Here is a 19,917-nt window from a genome sequence, read left to right as displayed (position 1 = left end):
GGAATTTAATTCCATGTCTGGGTCTTGTTCTGTCATGTGGAGTTGAAGAGGTCGTGATCGTTGCTCCTGCCTGTGCTGAGACGTCCCGTTCCTCCCTAGATCCGCTAAAAAGAGCTCGGCTGTTAATTACAAACCAAGGACACGCTGTGATTTCACGCTCAAGGTCGACCAAGTGAGAGAAAGATTCACAAATGGGCAAAAACCCCAGAGGATTTATTAGCATTCACTTGAAAGAGGAATAACGAAGGTAATATTGATTTAATTAAGATGAAGTTCAATTACACACAGACGAACAGAAGAGTTTTACGTGAGGAAATGATTCTGCAGAAAGCTTATTGTCCACCTTGCTCATAATGACACAAAATGTTTAATTAAATAAATATACAATATTATAATCCAGGATTTTAATGAAAAACGTGGAGACAATTATATCGAGCTCAGCAGTCTAATGAAATGTACTCAGATTAATAAATGTCCGATTTTCAAAATGAACAAACAGGTTTGTCTGCAGGTTTAAGTTGCTCCTAAAACTGTCCTGGAATAACAAGTTAAATATGACAAAAGTGTGGGTTTATGCAGCCCTTTATGTCACACATGAGCACAGCACCCAAACAGAAACGCTAACGTTTGCCTCAGAAACGTCTGAGGCAAACGTGATTGACAGCGGCATAGGCCCCGCCCAACTGCATGATGGCCACGCCCATTCAGCTCTGCTCCAAAGACTTGACTTTTATTTTATGTCAGGAATGTTGGAAGTCCAGCTTTTCGGCCCTACTTAAAATTGTCATGAAATATTCTCTCAGAATCTCCTTTTCATCTTCACATTCCCTGAATCCCGACCCCCAGTTTCCTGGCTGCCATTTCCTTCAGCAGTGGAAGAAAGAAAATGAGTTTAACAGTCACGTCGTCACGCAGATGATGCGGATACGTCTGCGGTTACTCATCATGGTGAAGTCGGCCATCGTGTAGCCAGAAGACAACGGAGATCCTTTATGGGGCAGATGCTCATTAAAAAGAGCAGCTGAGCTTAAAGATGTGATGAAAATAGCATCGCGTCGCCTCTTCATGGCCTCTCAACACAAACATGGAGAACTCTATCAACTCCAAAAATCTAATTGGTGGTTTCATTGATACTTTCACCGCTCCAATCTTCACTGTAACGGATTCTTTTGTGAGGACGTCGTATTTTCCGGGAGATGAGGCCTGTGTGATCAGCTCTCAGCGCTGCAGTTGTTGTTTCCCCCCATTTTTAGGTAATTAAATTTCTTTCCGCCTGCCTTTTATCAGCAGCTCCAGAATGTGCAGTTTATCTGTCACTCTAATGAGGCTGCTTTCTCACCTCCTCTGGGTGCATGAAATAATTTAAATTTCACAATAGCAGAGCGCATGGAAAGCTAATGGCAACGAGGCAGAAGGAAATGAATTTGAAATGATTCGGAATGCTTGTGTGTGCAGCAGGTAACTCAAATGGAGAGAAGACCGAAGCCGTTGCAGGCGACTGTAGGCAACCCCCCACGTCTGTAGAATATTAAATATGGCACGTAGCTCAGTGGACGGCGGTCATGCTGCCTCCAAACTCCTCCTCACTCATTTCCCAGTCTCCTTCATTGGACAGATGAGTTTGAAGCCCGCTGCGACTGACACGCATCAAACGCGTCTCTTTAGGTTCACGCTACGACTCTCTGATCTCTTCAAACACCCGCAGTCGGGGAGGTAGTTAAAAGAATATGCTGCACTCAAAGGAGATAAAAGTCTCCCCAAGATGTCGCGGGCACACGGCGAATCGGTCAAAAGGTCAGAAATCAGGAAACATCAGCGTCATCGTTAGCGACGACTCCACCGCTGCCCACAGACCTGCGCCCAGTCTGATTCCATAGAGAACCTTCGCGTCCCTCGTAAAACAAAGGGAATGGTTAAAAAAGACGATACGTCTGCTGATAACGTTGCTATCGGCGACTCTTCGGCGGTCCGCGGCGGCGTGGGCCGCTCCTTTCAATTTCATCAGAAAGTCAAATGTTATTAATTAATGAGCAGGGGAATAACTGAGAGGAGAGCAGCGAACGTGACGTGCACGCTCCTCGCTTAATCAGGGTAAAATGTGTTCTCTCACAAATCATCCAAATTAGATTCTAAGGAGCACTCGCAGGTCGTGGGTGCGTTTTGGGCTCAGGCGCCAGCGACGCCACTTCAAGGTTTTTGGGAAACGAGGCCCAACTTTAGCTCATGTGAGGGGACTGGACCTGGAACCGGAGCTGCACGGTGATATCATGCACCAAATCTTGTGCAGGCAACTTTTCATCCACCATCTTCTTTTTCCCCTTTGTGGGGATGATGGGAAGATTATGTGAAAGCTGTCAGATGGAGTCAGGTTAGTCACCAGTCACGGCCCAGTTAAACGTGCGCCGCCACACGAGGCCCCTTCTCGGGCTGACGCGCCTCTCGTGGTCGCGACTCATCGGGAAAACGCAGAATCTGAGACGGAGGTGTGAAAGGAGATAAACTCGGAGAGAAAATCAGCCTGTTTGTAGGTGGCAGATGTTGGCGATGGAGTTTCTATCGGTCACAATGATGACGGAATGACACTGGTGTCCCTCTTTATCTGCAGGTTTGCCTTTCCAACGTCTTCATATCCTGCGGGGTAAATGCACGGGGCAGCTGCAGGTCGGGGTGTTGGTGGTGGTGTTTGGAGCAGCGTTGGCAGATCTGCACACGAGGATATTAGATGCGTATTCATCGTCCTGCCGCGCGATGATGTTTCTGCTCGATGATGTTTCACCAGAGCTTTGGTGAAAATGCGCCGCTGAAACTCTGATTTCTCAATCGATCCACTGATTTGAATCTTCTTCACCAATGAGGTGATGTTCTCACTGCTGTCATTAGATGGGAGTTAATAGGCAAAACTTCCTCTTCAGCTGAGCCGTGCGGCTGCTGGAGTTCTGGTTCGATTCCAGCCTTTTTTCCCGTGTCTCTCGGACAAACTATTCTCTGGAAAATGGAGGATCCAGCCCGGCTCCTCAGCGACGTCACACGGCTTATTTTGCTTTTCTTCCGGATTGGGCGCCAAATGAAGCATCTCGGCTGCTCGTGTCCCGTCATGCGCACTCGTCAGATCAGATTACAATGAACACTTTATTAGGAGGTGTTTCACTTTGAAAAACGCTCTAATGTGACGACTGCAGATGTCGGCAATTAACATAAAAAGCATGAAGATTCTTTGAAGAAGCTTTTAAACGTAATTATCACCCCGCAGTGCTGAGTCAACTATGGTGGCCTAAGACATCTATCCAATAATGAGTGCGTGGTCCATCAGTGATGAGTCCACATTAAACGGTGAGTGTTGTGTTTGACACAGGAAGAAGCGGCGCCTCTCTGTTTCTCAGGACTAATTGTCTCTCATTAGTATGAAAAGCATGACATGATGCGGTTTGGGCAGCCAGGCGTGGTGGAGCTGTTTACTCATGTGCTGGCTGCACTCCGCAGAGAGCCGCTGAGCGTTGGTTCGTGGGAATAAACAATGCTGAAAGGCAGAATTTCAAGTGTTAGCTGCTGTCTTATAAAATGAACCCTTGATTAAGAGTCATCAGATCATTCAAAAATGCAAATATAAACAACACACATGTGGAAATCTGAGAGGAACTTGATATTTGTGTTCATTTCCAAAAATGGGTCCAACTTGATTGGATAAAAATGGAGCTGCATCATGAAAAACACCACAAATGGCGTCTTATCTGTGCCTTCAAGGTCAGGGGTGGCGTGGAGAGAAAACACGAAATATTTGCACAATTAATTAGCATTTATAGATTTGAAATTGTAAAACTCACCTCTGACCTGCTCTTCCGTAATCTTCCACTGGTGTTGACTGTGCACATAATTGTCTCTGGTTAATGTTTGTCCTTAGAAAGTGATCTGTGTCCAAGCAAATCCTCTGTAGCCTGAACAGACCTGCTAATATTTAATCAGCCAGAAGCAGCGGAGACTTGAACCCTCAAATATTGTATCCACAGTGGAACATTAATGTGTGTGTGTGTGTGTGTGTGTGTGTGTGTGTGTGTGTCTTCTGCTGCTCTGGAAACAGAAGCATCTTTGTTGCTCATAAACCTGAATAGTTTGAATAAATATGCATTATCCCCCGGAGCACAGGCGCTGCAGGATCGTCACTTGGCATAGCTGATTGCCTTTCTCATAACCTCAGCTGCCTTCCTGCGCATGTTTTATGGAAAAATAATTAAACTCTGACAAACTTCTACCTCCAGCAATGGAGGAAACCGTGAGATCACCCTCCTCCATCAGGGGCTCTCAAGAATCCTGAACATGTCAACACATTCAACATCCTGTTAGACTTGAAGCTGCTGATGAAAGTCACAGTTTGTGTGTTTAGGATTAACAAGACACTTAATTTGAATCTTTTTACAGCCTCCCTGTCTAGTTTATCATCTTGTTTCGCAGACAACAAAGCAGAGTCTTTATCTTCAGTTTGGTCTTTTGTTTGCCTGTCATAACAACATTTTAGGAATCTGCTGAACATCTACTATTGTGGAGAAAAAGAGCCTGTAATGTCGCTCTCGGGGTTGTTCCTGCAGCTTCTCACATGTTCCTGTCACCAGCAGCAAGTCTCATTTTCCTGCTAACACATGCACAGGTTTCCATGCGCAGGAGGACAACGTTTTTACGTAAGCGCACTGCTGATGAGCCCGCCATGAATAAATAAGCAGGTTGGAACTGAGTTATGCCACAGCACACATTTAACAGGTCCCAGTTGCAGCATCAAACAGGGTCATTGCTAATTGCTATTCACTTTGACTGGAACTAAATAATAAATCAGCAATCTGCTTATGTCACCGAGCAAGGGAACGTTAGCACACAGCGGCGTTGGTAACACGACGATTAAAACTTCCATCAGTTCTACAAAAACTCCAGCGTTGGCTTTCCAGGGTAGACAGATGGATATAAAATAACGTCTGCACGGGACGGAATTATATTTCCATTTCAAAAGCAAGCTGTTGACCTGTGTGGTACGCTGGAAATTTCACTTAGCGACTCAATACGCTAATGATCTGCACTTCGATCCCTCTCACCTTGAGACATAAACACACACACACACACACACACACACACACACACGCTCTAGCAAGAGTGTTTGGCACCACGGTGTCTCCGCGGTGCGATTGTTGCAATCCGACCACCCGCCACATCCCATAGTACCAGCAGAGTACAGTAAAACATCCCCTCATCGGCAGCTGCCTTTATTTTCAGCACTAAGTAGGATACATTTTGTCCTAATTAAATATAAATAAAGTGGCCTAAGATTTTCCTTTGACTCCGCGTAAACGGACCTCCGAGCTCGGTCACGTTTGAACGGCTAAGCCTGCAGACTCAGCAGTTCTTTCCCAGCCAGAACATGACAAACTATCAGCTGTGAGGATTGTTAAATGGGTATTGATCCAGTCGGAGTTTTTCCCATTAATATGGGCTTCATAATCCTTTCTTCATCTGCCCTCCTCCAGCACTGCAGTTCACGAGTGTCAAGCAGCAGCAGCAGCCTGGAGATGATGCCGATGACTGAGCTGACTTTTAAATCAACGCGGCAACGGAAACACCAGTAGGAGTCAACTCATGCGTCGCCAGAGCAAAACATCTGGAAATCCTCCACGCTGAAGCTTCATTGTTCCACAAAAACAGTTTGAGTCTCAGAAATGAGCCTGGAATGCTGAAGCTGCTGGAGCAGCAAATGCATAATATTCAGAGGTTGAAAAGAGCCTCTAGCAAATCGAACTTTTACGCCAGCTTGAGTCGCTTTGAATAACAATAATGAAAAAAAAGTTGGCTTGTTGTCTGACTCGAGCACAGCTGCAGCTCAAAGTTCTGCTGCATCCAGGCATCAAAGGCTTAAGTTGGAACCGGCTGATCCAGTTGGACTCAAGCCCGAGTGACAACAATGACGTTCGCTTATTCTATGATCTAACAGTTTTTATCTTCACTGTTGGAGTTGCTGCTTCACTGGTGACACATTTGGCAAGATAAATCTTCTTCAGGTAGTATTACAACAAACAAGGGGCCCTCAAGGTCATTTAGCCTCAAGGTCAGCAGGTAGTAATTCCACCTAAAAAAGCAGCCCAGCGTGAGAAATTGTGATGCATTTCTTTGATATTATCATTATTTTTACTGCCATCGTCTGCAGCCGTGTGGCACCAACAGCTCGGCTTCTACACATGTTAAACAATAAATGTATAATTATTATTTAACACTCTGTAGATCAGCTTGATCAAAACAAGAGCATTTGAACTGGCCTCGCACTCGTTCACCACCCTCTGTTCTCATGCAAGTCCGGACTTTTGTTGTTGGTTATTTCCATGGAAAAGCTACACACGGTTGCACGGAGAGGCAGAACAGTTGAACAAGGCTCATTTGTCGCTGTTTAAAGGTCCTCTGGCTCTACACACACTTCGTGACTCAGCTCTTCTGGACCACAAAGGCTGTAGTATTACAGCGAAATGCACAGACATGCACACACATTATTACCTGCAGCTCTGTGTCTCACACACACACACACACACACACACACACACACACACACACACACACACACACACCTCTCTGACCTTCTCTCCGCTCCCCAGCAGTTTCACTTTTGTGGAATAAAACCCAGCCATTATCGCTGCTGTCAGAAGAAACGTTGTCATCTGCCCAGATTCCTCAGAAAAGACCGCTCTGATTTTAAATCAAGCTTTTAACAAGAGAGCCTCTGATGATGCAGTTTAATGGGAAAGCAGACAGAAAAACAAGATCTATTTTGGTAAAGGGGTGCGTTGCCTTCAGCAATGTCAAAACAACAGCCTGTTCGGCGCATATGTGTCCTCATTTACCGCCGTATGCTGAGTGTGTGATTTTGTCTTCTCCCATTCTGCATCAATGCAGGTTCACTTTGCACACGGCGAAGACGAGAAGCCGGGATAGAAGTGAGGTGGTGTATAATTATCTGCTCCAGTGCATTAGCCTTTGGAGAGGAATCCATGCAGGGGGTGGGGCATGTGTAAGACTGCGTTGGAGGAAAGTGGAGGGAATGAAGAACACGGAGGCTGAGAAGCAGCTATTTTATTTCAATTATTGGTGTGCACGAAAGGCTTCGGCCGGTCTGAAGTTTGTGTGACTGTAACCACATTAGTCAGACTGGTTTTTGGATGGAGGATGAATGTGATGCTTCTCATCCATATTTTACCGCAGTGCCTCGGAGCAATCCAACCTGCTGACTTTAACGTTTTCCTCCATTGTGGTGGAAATGAAGTTAGGAAGAAGCTTCAGCCAGAATTAGCGCCAGCTCCTGCGTCCGCTACCGTTGCTGTTTGTTTCAGGCTGCAGCATCTGGAGTTATCGACACGTTGGATTGTACAGTACAAGGGTTTGAGGTCATGTGGTGTTTTTAATGCAACACTATGCATTATACTGCAGGAGGCCTGCTTCGTTCCCAGTCAACAGATCATTATGGGTGAGAGGAAACCTGGTCTTATTCAGCTTTATCAACATCTTCCATTAGCTGCTGCAGTAAAATCTGAAGATAAACCAAAAGCACGGTAGGGAAAGAGGGGGCTGATCCCTGCCCAGGTGGGGTATCAATAAAGAATTACACCTGAACCTAAATCCCTGAATGATGTGCGTTTATGGAAATGGCATCACTCTGATGACACCTACCAAGATGGTGAGACACATCTGTATCCTCCTGTCCATAAAGGCCACAGGAAACTGCTGTCTGAGTCCTTCTAATGAAGGAAGCGTCTGTGTTTCCAGTCTGACATCAGTGCTGAAGAACCCAGCATGTGGTGAAGACGTCTCAGAGGAAGAACAGTTTAATCTTCATCTCTGACACCTTTATCCAATATCAGCACAGCCAGCCAGGGTCCATGTATGCAATCAGAGCGGCTAGCTAGCTTGCTCCGGGCACCGCAGACAAAGAGAGAAATCAATAGAAAAACAAAATCAATCGAGAATTTAATTTGTTTTATTCATTTCACCTGGTAGATGGAAGAAAGTTGATCCGGTATAATATTCTGTCAAAGTGCATCACGTTGACTGTTGGCAACAGCGGCGTTGTCGGGCATTCATGAACGTCCAATCAAAGCAACACACGAATGTTAGGTACACACGTAGCCGCAGCGGAGACTTTCTGGAAGGCTGCACAGTCCTATAGCCTGCAGCTAAAGATGGCGCTATTCAACACAGACGAAATGAGGTTCGAGTGGAAAAAAATGAGCGAAATTCCAAATGGCCTTGAGATAAAACTCGCACGCCTGTTGTTCACAGAAATGGCTCTCGCTCCAGCAATGAGAAGGGGACAAGAAAAAGAGACTTGACAGTGTAGAGGTGCCATTATCGCCGTTGTTACCTGGAAATGTAGCCGAGCAAAAGGTTATATTTATCACTAATGAGATAAACAATGCCGCTGTTTGTTTCCAGCTTAGGCCTGAAGGACTACATCAGCTCAGAGAAATGAGAATTCTGCAGTGTAACAACCAAACAACAAACAGGGAGGTAATACGGTGAAACAGACTGGAAATAAGGCGACTGGGGTGAATATGGATGCATTTTCTGAGCATTTGTCTGCACAGACAAAAGTAATCATACCAAAGCATAAAAGCATAAAAATATGGAGGCTGAGAGCATTAAGCACAGCACAGCCCAACAAAACAAAGAATCCATTTGCAAAATGATAATAATAACGATAATAATAATTCTACTGTATTTCAACCAAGAGGGACGATGGAGGGGCCAATAACTGTTCGTTCACCTGATTTCACCTGATTCTGTCCTGAGGTAACTCGGGAGCAGAAAGGAGGCATCAGATCATGACATCCCATGATAGCAGGAAGACAGGAAACACCTGAGCTGGGGAAGAGGACACGGGTGAAACAACAGGTGGCAACAATCAGACAAATCAGGAGAGACCAACACAGGCAGGAAACATCATTGCTCTGTGTTTCCATGCCCACGACGAAAGCAAGAGCAGAGCCGATCCAAATAAACAGGAAGCAAGTTGCCCCTAAAGTTGCCCCTCCCATGATGAGTGCCCCAAATGAACGAAGGGAGGGAGACGTTTCCCCTTCGTGCTGCTGTCGCTCGGTAAGAAGATGCAGGTTTACTGTAGTTTAGTGCTGTTGTGGTGTTCTCACACATCCGCGCTGACCTTTCTGTAGCTGCCGTGTCGGCCGAGGAGAGAACGCAGAGCCAAATTACCGGGAGCCACAAGGCCAAGAAAACACAATTAGCTGGGAGAAACCTCCCACCCTGAACCACCCCTCCGTGCCTCCGCTGTCTCTCCTCTCCTCAGTCACACTCCGCTCAGGAAACAACCTCACATTTGGTGCTGATGTGATCAGGCTGGGATCGTGCACGTTGTTTCCCTGTCCCTGGTTATTGTCTCCATGGGGGGGACACCACTGATCTAGCGGCAAGATGAATGTTCAGAGGAAGAAGGGATGATTTTTCTGATGATTATTCAGGGATGGTACCTGCTGAGGGCTATAATGAGAAAAATAACAAAATATTGAATAATAAAATTACTGGTTAAACAGTTTTAATATGCTAAAAAGGACAATTGTCAATTGAGGTCCTGCTGTGCATCTTTAAAGTGTATAAATAACTCGGTGAGTCTTACAAAAGTAGATGTTCCAGAGAAATAGAACCAGAGCCGTTTCCTCAGGACCTCGAAATTCATTTTAAACTAGGTGAATGACCACAAAGAGCCAATTTCACCTCATTTGGGTGAATAATAATACAAGAGTGTGTTTAATCAGAGGTGACATCAACATGTAACGACACACTTTCTGCAAAACTCATCTCAAAAAAGCCCCTCACAAATAAACTTGGGTAACTTTTTCAACCACCCACCTGGAGACCACTGGGAAGGTCCCAGGATCAGGGTTAAGAGATGGGTGGGTGGATGGATGGATGATGGATGAATGGATGGTGGGGTGGGTGGATGGATGGATGGATGATGGTGGATGGATGATGGGTGGATGGATGGATGGATGGATGATGGATGGTGGGTTGATGGTGGGTGGATGGATGATGGATGGGTGGGTGGATGATGGGTGGATGGATGATGGGTGAATGATGGATGGATGATGGGTGGGTGAATGATGGATGGACGTGTACGTGGAGCCAGTGGGAGCTCTGTGGCCAGCGTGTGTTTCAGGGCAGAGTTGAGGGCCAGGATGTGTTTTGCTGTGAATCACAGACCATGATGCACTGCTGCAGACACATTCAACAGTCAGTCAAAAACAGTTGAGAAGGGAAATTTACTGGCCTCGATCTCTCATTCTCTCTCTCTGAGCAGCCGAGACTCGCGAAAGAGCTCAGGAGAGCAGCTCTCTCTCGATCTCTCCATCTCTCTCTCTCTCTCTCCTCTCTCTTCTCCTCTCTCTCTCTCTCTCTCTCTCTTCTCTCTCTCTCTCTCTCTCTCTCTCTCTCTCTCTCTCTCTCGTCTCGGCCTATACGGACTTGATCAAATGATGCCTCTGCCGCTCTGATTAATCTCCCCACTGTTTCTGGGTCCCTGACCGCCGCCCACCCCTTCCCTGGCGTCTCTATGAGGCCGACAGACTGACAGCAACATAAGTCACAGGGCTGCATTAAAAACACATTAGGCCAGCGGAAGGAATTAGGGTTGCACTTATCTGGCGGAGAGGACCTGCTCTCCTGTGTGCTGAATGCTGCCTCGCTCATGTATCACCATCTCCTTTTCTGACAATGTTGTGAATTATGGACTCACCAAATGCACTTCCAGACACTTCCAGGGACTTCAAGTACTATGAATATATTGAATTTACGAAATCTCTGAGGACTGCTGCAGTTTCTATTTCAGGCGGAGGATGGAGCCGAAACAGGGGGACCGGTCCTACCTGAACCCCTGGACCAAATATAAGATGACTTCCTTGAGTGAATGTTGACCCACCAAACATGACAAAATGACCTTTAATCAGGTCAATACGCTGTCAAACACTAGCAACCTTCATGGGTATCGGTTAAAAAGACTGAGATGGAGAAGCACATACATGAGTGGGAGCCCAAGGTTGCCTTACAATGATCAGCTTGTTTTTTCCTTGAGCTCATATCCCGACCTGGAGTCCCTGTGGTTCCCATTTGTTTCCTGAGCTGCTGAAATTAGGACCCTAACTCAGTTAATAATCTGGTAACATATCAACCTTGTTCATTGGATTTATGTTTCTTTAGATTGACATGTGAAGGATTTGGAAACATGGCTTTGGAGCGACACAGCTGCTGAAATAAAAGGGATCTGATCAGAGAGCCACGGATAAGAGGAGAGGAGGGGAGCACAGGGCTAAACCTCCTTTAGAGTAGTAATTTGATTTCCCATGGTTCTCAGTGCTCCTCCGTGTACAGGAAAGGTCGTAATGGCAGCCATCCACCATCCATTATCTCACTAGCGTGATGCGTTCAGGCTCGGTGAGCAGGTCCCAACCGCACTCGCTCCAGCGCTTTCCCGCCTCTCCTGTTCATTAGTCACAGACGCTAGATAAATGGTGAAATTTAGGTCGGAGCGGCGTCGTGTTTGCATGTCGGCGACACACGCGGGCTGCAGGTCACAGCCAGACTGGGGGTTAAGCTTTTTGACAAGGACCTTTGACACCGTGGACGTGAATGCTACTGGAGCCCTGAATAAACCAATTAAAAACCAATTTGCCCTCCATCTTCGCCAGCAGGTGACTTTCAATCATCGGTTTAAGCACTTTTGCTGCTCAATTTTAAAATCACATTACAGGTTTTTTGGCCTCCAGCATTGTTTACCATTCAAAATATTCCAAAAAATAAAATAATAAAAAAAAAAAAAACACCGAAGAGGAAAACAGGTGGTCTCGGTTCTGAGGATTAATGAGCTCCAGTAATCTGACTCCCACATTCACCAGCACAATATTAGCGTGACAGTTTCTCGTGGGCGTAGACCTGTGCATCTGTGTGTGTGTGTGTGTGGTGTGTGTGTGTGTGTGTGTGTGTGTGGGGGTTATTCTGTCTTATTTCATTATTTCATAATAAAGGTAAAGTCCCCGATGCCTGTGCATTGCGGCGTAATACGCACGCTCCTGAAATCTGTCGATTTATTAACGGCAGCTGCCTTCAGGAGACAGATTTATGCAGTAGCGACGTTTTGGTGCTATTGGCAATGAGATGTTGGGTCATTAAAACAACTTTACCTCCAATTGAGGGTCGCCCGTCAAAGAGATTCAACTGAATCTTTTGGACAAATGTGGCCTGAGGTCATTAGATAGACTCTAAGGAGGAGGCTTCAAGCCTGCCTCTACATGCTGCTGTATTGACGTTACCTTGGTAACGTCATCAATGGTTGCCCAGCTGGTGACCTTTTGGCTTTACCTTTTTGTCTAAATGCAGTAGAGAGAACATGGCTCATTGTTGACCACCTGTCAGCCCGCAGTGCTCTAGCTCCACAGTTACTATGGTTACTACTGTAACTAAAGTTAGTACTCTTACTAATGTAACTGCAGTTACTGACTGTGCTTTTCAAAATTTGACTGGTATTTTATGACTCTTAACTTTTGACAACGAAACTGCAGCTCCGATGTTCAAGGGGCAGCTTTTTATGGGAATGTCGTGTATTTTTGTAGGTAACTATTTTTTTTTTATTGTGTTGTTGGTATAAAATCCAAACGACCACAGGTGGCAGGAGAACGCAGCCTGTTTACTCTTCTATGGTAAATCCCATTATTGGACACAAAACCAGCAAAGTGTGAAAACACTGGCAGCAACTAAAGGTTCTAAATCAATGCGAGAGTAACAGCAACGTTCAGTCATAATGTGCTTGATGAGCCCTGGTGAAGAAATGCTGCTCGTACCGCCAGCCTGAATAAGCGCTCCGCTGCATACAACAGGACAGGTTACCGATGTCCTGCGTCCATTAGCTGATATTGACTCTGTCACTCTGAGTGCTGTAAGCCGTGATTGCCAACGACACATTGTTACGTGGTATTTGTTCAAAGATGCCAAGCACAATTCCTCTGCTTGCTATTTATTCCCGACAACAACCAGAGCATGTAATTAAGAGACTACTTAATCCAGCCAAAACCTGATACGCTGACAAAATAAACCCTCCTTCCTCTGCTGTTTATCTCCAACACACCACACACGCGTAATCCCACCAACAAACACCCAGTTCATCCATTAACAGGTTGCTCCAATATGCTACATGAGGCGAACAAGCCGTGTGGGAAATCCAGCAACAAGCAAACTCTTAGAGCAACAATGTTGCCAGACTTTGTCGGCGTTGCCGAGGCGTCAGCTCGGTTCTGCGGACTGAATCAAAATAAATCTCCTGCATTCAGATGGAGCCATTGTCTGTAAGTCTTTCCGTGCGCATCCTGTGCGTGCTGTACTTCCACTCCTCTCCCATGAGTCTTCCAGGCGAGGCAGAAATTCCGACTTTGCAGCTCTTCGTGCCGTGGGAGGCTTCCTGCGAGACTCGGCCAAGGCATGCTGAATTTTACATGACTTTGCTTCAAAGAATAACAATGATGTATGAGGGAGAATTAGTGCCTTATTGTGCTGAAGCCTGCCTTTCCAGTTTGACCTCCTCCTGCACCCATCAACCCCCCCCCCCCCCCCCCCAGCCTTATTAGCCACCCCTTCCATCGTTCCAAATCAGAGCTTTGCCGTGTATCGTTCATGTTCTCTACCCCAACACGACCCGCCGACGTATCAGCTGATAAGAACAGATGGATTTTCTGTCAGTGGATGAAGCTGCAGCAGGATAAAACCTTGCCAATGTCATATGATAAATGGGTCTCAGAGTTATCAGGGTGGATGGATCAGTGTGCTGATCAATGCCAGAGCTCAGATTCCAGGGTTCCCACCTGTTGACATGTTCCAGATCATTTTTATTGAGTGAGCTGAGGAACATGGGTGGCAAAGACACTAAATGAACAATGTTTGACAAACCAGGGGGACAGAAAAGGCAAACTAAATAAATGCCTTCATGTCAGGTCATCTGCTATTGATGCAAAACTGCTGGAGTTGGTTATTTTATGATCTTCTATCAATTAGCACCACATCACATAAATGGAAATAACAAAAAGGAATAAAAATACTTCCTTTAATTAAATCTCAAACCATAAAACAGTTGGTTGTCCATGCACACGTACTTCAGTGGGCATTAAATCACATATTTTGAGGTCTAGCTCCACCACCTGATCATGCTGGATGAGGGGCTAGTTGGAGTGAAGGGGCAGGTGACGTGATGAGGCAACTCCACATCTGGAAAAAGGCTCCCTTGGTGACCTCACAATGAGCTTCAGAGTCGGTGGAGTTGGTGGTGGAGCAGCAGCCGGTTCCCTCATCAGCTCCGTGCACAAAAGATCCTCCACACACTATTTAAGACATACATGATTAAGATATTTATACCACAACCATTTGCATAAAGCATTATGCATGAATGGCACAGAACTGCAGATGATTTAAAGCCTGGATTAACCTACTTCACATCAGTCATATCACTGAATCAATCGGAAATTGGTGTTTATCTTGTCAGGAGGCCGCCTCCAACTGGTCACGTCGGGCTTATCGCGTGATGATAAAATCACATTTTTGAAAGGTCATTGATGGATTATCATCATCAGCATAATCATCATTTTTATGTTGCTGCTTCAGAGAAAAAACACTTGTTTTACAAGAGTGTAATTTAGACCAAAACTGGACCTGCAGGCGGAACCATTAGCCCATACTGCTGAGCTTAGGAAAGAACACATGCACGCATGCACGCACACACGCACACACAGACACAATGATAAAGCTTTTGGGTCATTAGCGTGAGGAATATTGAGACGATTTATTTATAAATGAAGTTGGATTTAAGGTGTGTGTTTGTGATTCGAAGCATGTTTCTGCCGATGATGCGGTCGTGTGAACAGACCAGAATAACTGCTCCCCTCACTACTTCATTATTCCTCACAGATGATAAAACTAGGAGCGGTTACAGGTAGTTTTCGCAGGTATCGCCAACTTTCACCTCAAACAGCTGTCGGCCACGACGTGATTCAACGTGACTGTTGTGTTCTGATTATTAAGTTTTTTCATTGAAAACTTTTTGCCCCTGTGATTATTCTGAAATCTTTTGAAACCCACCAATTAAAATAAGATTCACATCCAAATCTCCGTAGGAAGAAGCAGCTGCTCAGTTATTCCAATTCACCAGAAAGATCAACACAACCAACAAACAAAAGTATGAAATCCCAACTCAGGTTTTATTGCTTCAGAATAGCACCTGCCACCTCTAATCCAGCCCCACTTACTTTATGAATATTTATTTTGCCCCTTGTGAGTGTTTTTTAATTGTGCATTTGGTGTTTTCTCCAGCCAGATTCAGGCATTATTTGTCATAAAAAAGAACTTTGATTTTGTTGTCAGGCGAATGCCTTCATCACCAAGTGTGAAGAAACTATAAATAGACAGTGTGAATTCTGCCTCTCTGAACATGACAGAACCAATATAAATACCAATAATCAATAACTCACCCCCAGAACAATCGCAAACCGGCTCAAAATATGCAGACTCGGAAAAGCTTAATCCACAAATTCGAGCTGGACTGAACTCGGATATTTTCAAGGTTTTTTTTTTTTTTTTTACAAAGAGCCACAAATGGTCCAATAGCTGAGATAGTTTTATATGAAAAAAACAACAATCTAATTTCCCAATTTTATGGTGTAAAAGGTCACTGAACCGAGGAGTCAGCAGCGTTTCTCAGAAAAGTATTCATGCAAAAAAAAGAAGCATAATGAGCTTCAGAGATAAACTTAGTGCTAAAATTCCATTACTGAAATAAAAAGATTCACGCTCTGTGCGTGTGTGTGCGCGTGCGTCCGTGTCATGTAGACATGTAAAATGAACGATGAAAACCTTCCAGCAGCTCAGTCAGCTGCAGCTCAACGCCAGTGTGGGAAGCTGTTCCAACCATTTCAACCGTTTCCAGCTGGTAAAAGGACAGAAAGATTTAGTGGCCGTTTATTGTCATCGATGAGATGAAGCGAGTCCAGACGCTGGGGCTGCTGGAGGCTGGCGGGGGATGGAGCACACGTCCAGTAGAGAAAGACACGGATTTTAACACTTACAACCACCATTGAGAAGATGAAGGCACGGATGTGTAGATGTGGACCTACGACGTCTCAGTAGAAGACGCTTTGTTTAACCAAAGCTGTGAAAACGGGTTTTAATGCTCGTTTTGTGCAGGTTGTCCAGCCGCCCTTCGCTCCCCACTTATGCTCCCACCGCCGTCGTCAGGCACCCGGTTCAAACTTTACTGCTGAATTATCGATTTTCTGGTCGTTGGGTTTTAATGACAGCGGGAGTTTGAGGGGCAGGAGGGGAAACGCAGCAGTGGCGACTAATGACAACCCTCTTCTCAGTCACAGCATGATTGACAAACCTCAGCAGGGTCGGTGACACTGTGAAACTGGAGCATCTAACACAGCTATTATTACTATCTAAAAGCCTGTTGAGAGACATTAAATATTGGATGTACAATACATTAATGTATACAGACTGGGTGTAAAACATTCTGCACCTGTACCTGCAAAAACTGTCCCTAAACGCCTGAATGGGCCATGAATGTCATGACCTCTCTGCTGACCTTCGCTGTCGTGCACATTACTGGCCAGAAGCTGGTCCACAAGCAGCACCAATTCCCTTTCAGGGGTGCGAGTGAAGCTGACCGCAGCCCAGGCGCTCCACAAGCTGCCGTTAAGGGTCGCAGCTCCAAGTCTGCGTGCTTAATATTTCTGTCACTTCTGCAGCCATCAAAGTCAGTCTTAAGCAGTCAGAAAATCAGTCAGGAAATGCAGCTGTCTGTGGTCGAATGCTGACAGCAGCTTCCTGCTGTGTCACCGTGACTCTGCTAAATGACATTTTCATGCAGTAAAGTAAATCTTGGCCCTGCAGGATTACTGTGTCTGCAACACAATCTCCACAATCATTTATTTTCCTCGTGACATTAGTCAGTAACACTTTTGCTTGTCTGGTACAAATTCAGGTGGAATTCAGACGGGCTTACTGGTAGGCTGGTCACACCTTGAAGCTATTTTATGTCTCCTAAGGCCTCTGATACCTAATTTTACAATCTCTTATTGTGAAAGACAAGAACATGATGTAGGACAACCACTGATGTAAAAGAGTGAAGGAAATGAACTTTGCTGAAATAAAGAAGAATGAATGAAGGTTCTTTAAACTGGTCTGAGTTCTGGGCTGGAGCCGTGGAGGCTCCATACCAAAAGCCTACCGCAAGCAGGTGTGAGCTAAGATGACTTAATGCTGCCTTTGCATGCTTGAGTCATGTCACCTTTTGGTCGGCTTTGACCAGGAGACGAGGTGAAAAGAGGAGACGGAGGGATGCTGAGAGGAGGAAGATGAGAGGGTGTCATCACATCACACTGCAGCAGGCTCCTTATCGGCTTCTAGAGGTCTTTGAGTGCCACCACTGCGTGAGCATCAAATCACAGACCTTCCCCTCTGTCACGTCCTACAGATGAACATGAGTGCATAAAAACGTCAACACGCGAAGGAGGTTTCATTGTTTTATCAGAGTTTATGGTTATATTTGCTACAGTGGAGGCTTTCTCCCCCTCGGCTGCCATTTCCAGGAGCATCTGTTGAAGGAGAGGGCAGAGAATGCTTCTCATTTCTGCCCTGAGGGGTCTGCACACACCTCCTGATTACTGCTCGCAAGTCTCTGGAGGTCTGTGCGTCACTCGGCTGTTTAGTTCAATTACACAGCAGGCAGCCGAGAAACAGGACAATCTGTTGTTGTGCCCAGAGATATAGAAGCAAGAGTCCGACACCTCCTTACGCTCAAATATACATCCCAGTCCAGGTCTCACTGCTGAATGTTTGATACAGGTATGTTAAAAAAACATGAACATGAATGAAGACAACCTTAATTAGGATAATTCAATGAGCACATATGAGGTTTATTTCTGATTAATGCAGATCATCAATCAAATATGAGATGGTGGAAATGACCTGTCGACATATTTATGGGAAACATATTCCCAGAAACATATACAGGAGACAATAATTAGGATAAACTGAGACGTCTGCGGTGGTTTTTGTCGTTGGTAAAAAAAAAATTTATTGGACAATCGGCCAAATTAGAGAAAAATATCAGATGGGATATTTGTGAAAGTTGTTGGAAAAAGGCTCCTGAGATATTGATTCATAATGTTCCAAACTAGTGAATTCAGCCCAGCGCTCAAAAGCAGAGGCATAAAATCAGATATTGATCAGTAAATGATGATGATGATGATGATGATAAAAGGTGAAACATCCCAATATTCAGTAAAAGGAAATAGAGCATCAACATTTCCTCCTGTGGTTTCTCTTCTTAAGGCATCAAGACTAAACAAAAAGGCCTTTTTAAGACAGGAGGTGGTGGGAATAACAGAAGGATGAGGGGAGTCATTTCATGGAACCCTTCTAGAGTGTAAAATCCCAAAATAATATCTGGGGGAGGGCAGAATGTCTGGGGGAGGGGGCCAGCGCCAATCAGGGTGCACTTGGGAATCCTGTCACTGATCTCCCACACGATCAATGCTGGGATCACATTCTGGAAACAGAAGGATTAAATCAACAAATGATTGCATATTTAATAAGTTGTGTGCTGTGTTCATCCTTCACACCTCAGTAGCCACCCCCCCCACCCATCCAGAGGTGGAGGGAGGTGAAGGTTCTGATCAACAAAGTGAAAAACAAAGGCCCATTAAGCACTCAGGAACTTTATTATGCAGCAGACGCGACGCATCGGCTCGGGTCCTGAAACAGTCCTGCTCTTAAGCGCACGGATACTCGGAGCCTCGCACAAGATGGAAAAAAACCAGCTCCTGACGTCCACACGGCGGCGAGCGCGGCGGACCCGTGCGAGTCCTGACGCATTGATCTGCTGCTGCAGCAAACACTTAAAGCTACCGCAAAGCTCCCGGGGGTCCGGCCTCACGCGCTATATGTACTCAACCTGACAGCATGTTGTCACCGTGTCAAAATGAATACAGGACCTTTTGGAGACGGGTGAGTCACCGACGAGGACGAACGCGCCGTGGAGATCTGATGGCGTCCTGAATCTGCAGGTCAGAGTTTGTCACTATTTATATGCCGAGGACGAGGAAGGCTCCAACCTCAAAGGTCATTCTCATTAAACCATCGGCCGGGAAAGGTTTTCTCACTTAAACAGGGATTTATATGCAAATGCTTTGTCTCATGACGCTAATTTTTATTAACGCTCGACACAGCCAATCTACAAGCAGTGAGTTTATGTTATTTCAGCAAATTTCCCATCATTGAACGTTATTGAAAAGCAGGCCGGTGCAGTGGGGCTGCCAAATGAGTCCGACGATACTCAGTTGGAGCTTATCTGGCCTGAACTGGTTGTCTGACATTTGGTTTCTTCTGTCGGTTTCCCTTCTGTTCCATCGCTTTATTTGAACACAGAATCATGGAGCATTGGCGTCCCCGCGCCCACCTCCCATTCCAGCCAATGGCAGCCCAGATCAGACCCCCGATATTCTGAAGGGAGTTTGGACCTTCACAACAAACCTGGTCTCCACCTGCTGCTTTGATTTGTCACTACTTTGTTTTCCCTGATTATTATTACTTTTTCACCCGTCGTCCAGTCCTGTCCAGCACCGCCCTGACATGGGTTTTGGCTGCCTGTCTATATTTTTATAGGGACCCCTGAAGCCATGATGACCCTGCTGCCAGATATCCTCATCTTGAGATTTGGCAGCGTTCCCAATCAATGATTATCTGTCTGCACGAATGAAGCTGCTGCTACAGGAAGCTCTGGAATGTCCAAACTGTCTGCATGAGAACTGCTTTGATTTCCTCAGCACGGGGAGAGCATTGATCCTTTGATGGCCG

General features: G+C 45.6%; 2 long non-coding RNA genes across 2 annotated transcripts; one reads left to right on the top strand and one right to left on the bottom strand.

Moving 5' to 3' along the window:
* Positions 1 to 192: 192 nt before the first annotated feature.
* Positions 193 to 5,555, bottom strand: LOC130528677 (uncharacterized). The gene is made up of 2 exons (XR_008951351.1): positions 3,822 to 5,555; positions 193 to 3,517 (listed from the first exon to the last, which is right to left on the bottom strand). It is a non-coding gene; the product is annotated as an uncharacterized LOC130528677 (long non-coding RNA).
* A 3,388-nt stretch (positions 5,556 to 8,943) lies between these two features.
* On the top strand, positions 8,944 to 9,548 carry LOC130529223 (uncharacterized). The gene is made up of 2 exons (XR_008951515.1): positions 8,944 to 9,111; positions 9,186 to 9,548. It is a non-coding gene; the product is annotated as an uncharacterized LOC130529223 (long non-coding RNA).
* Positions 9,549 to 19,917: the final 10,369 nt, after the last annotated feature.

The sequence above is a fragment of the Takifugu flavidus genome, chromosome 7 (genome assembly GCF_003711565.1).
Source record: "Takifugu flavidus isolate HTHZ2018 chromosome 7, ASM371156v2, whole genome shotgun sequence".
Classification (NCBI taxonomy): Eukaryota; Metazoa; Chordata; class Actinopteri; order Tetraodontiformes; family Tetraodontidae; genus Takifugu; species Takifugu flavidus.
This window is presented reverse-complemented; position numbering and strand designations above follow the sequence as displayed.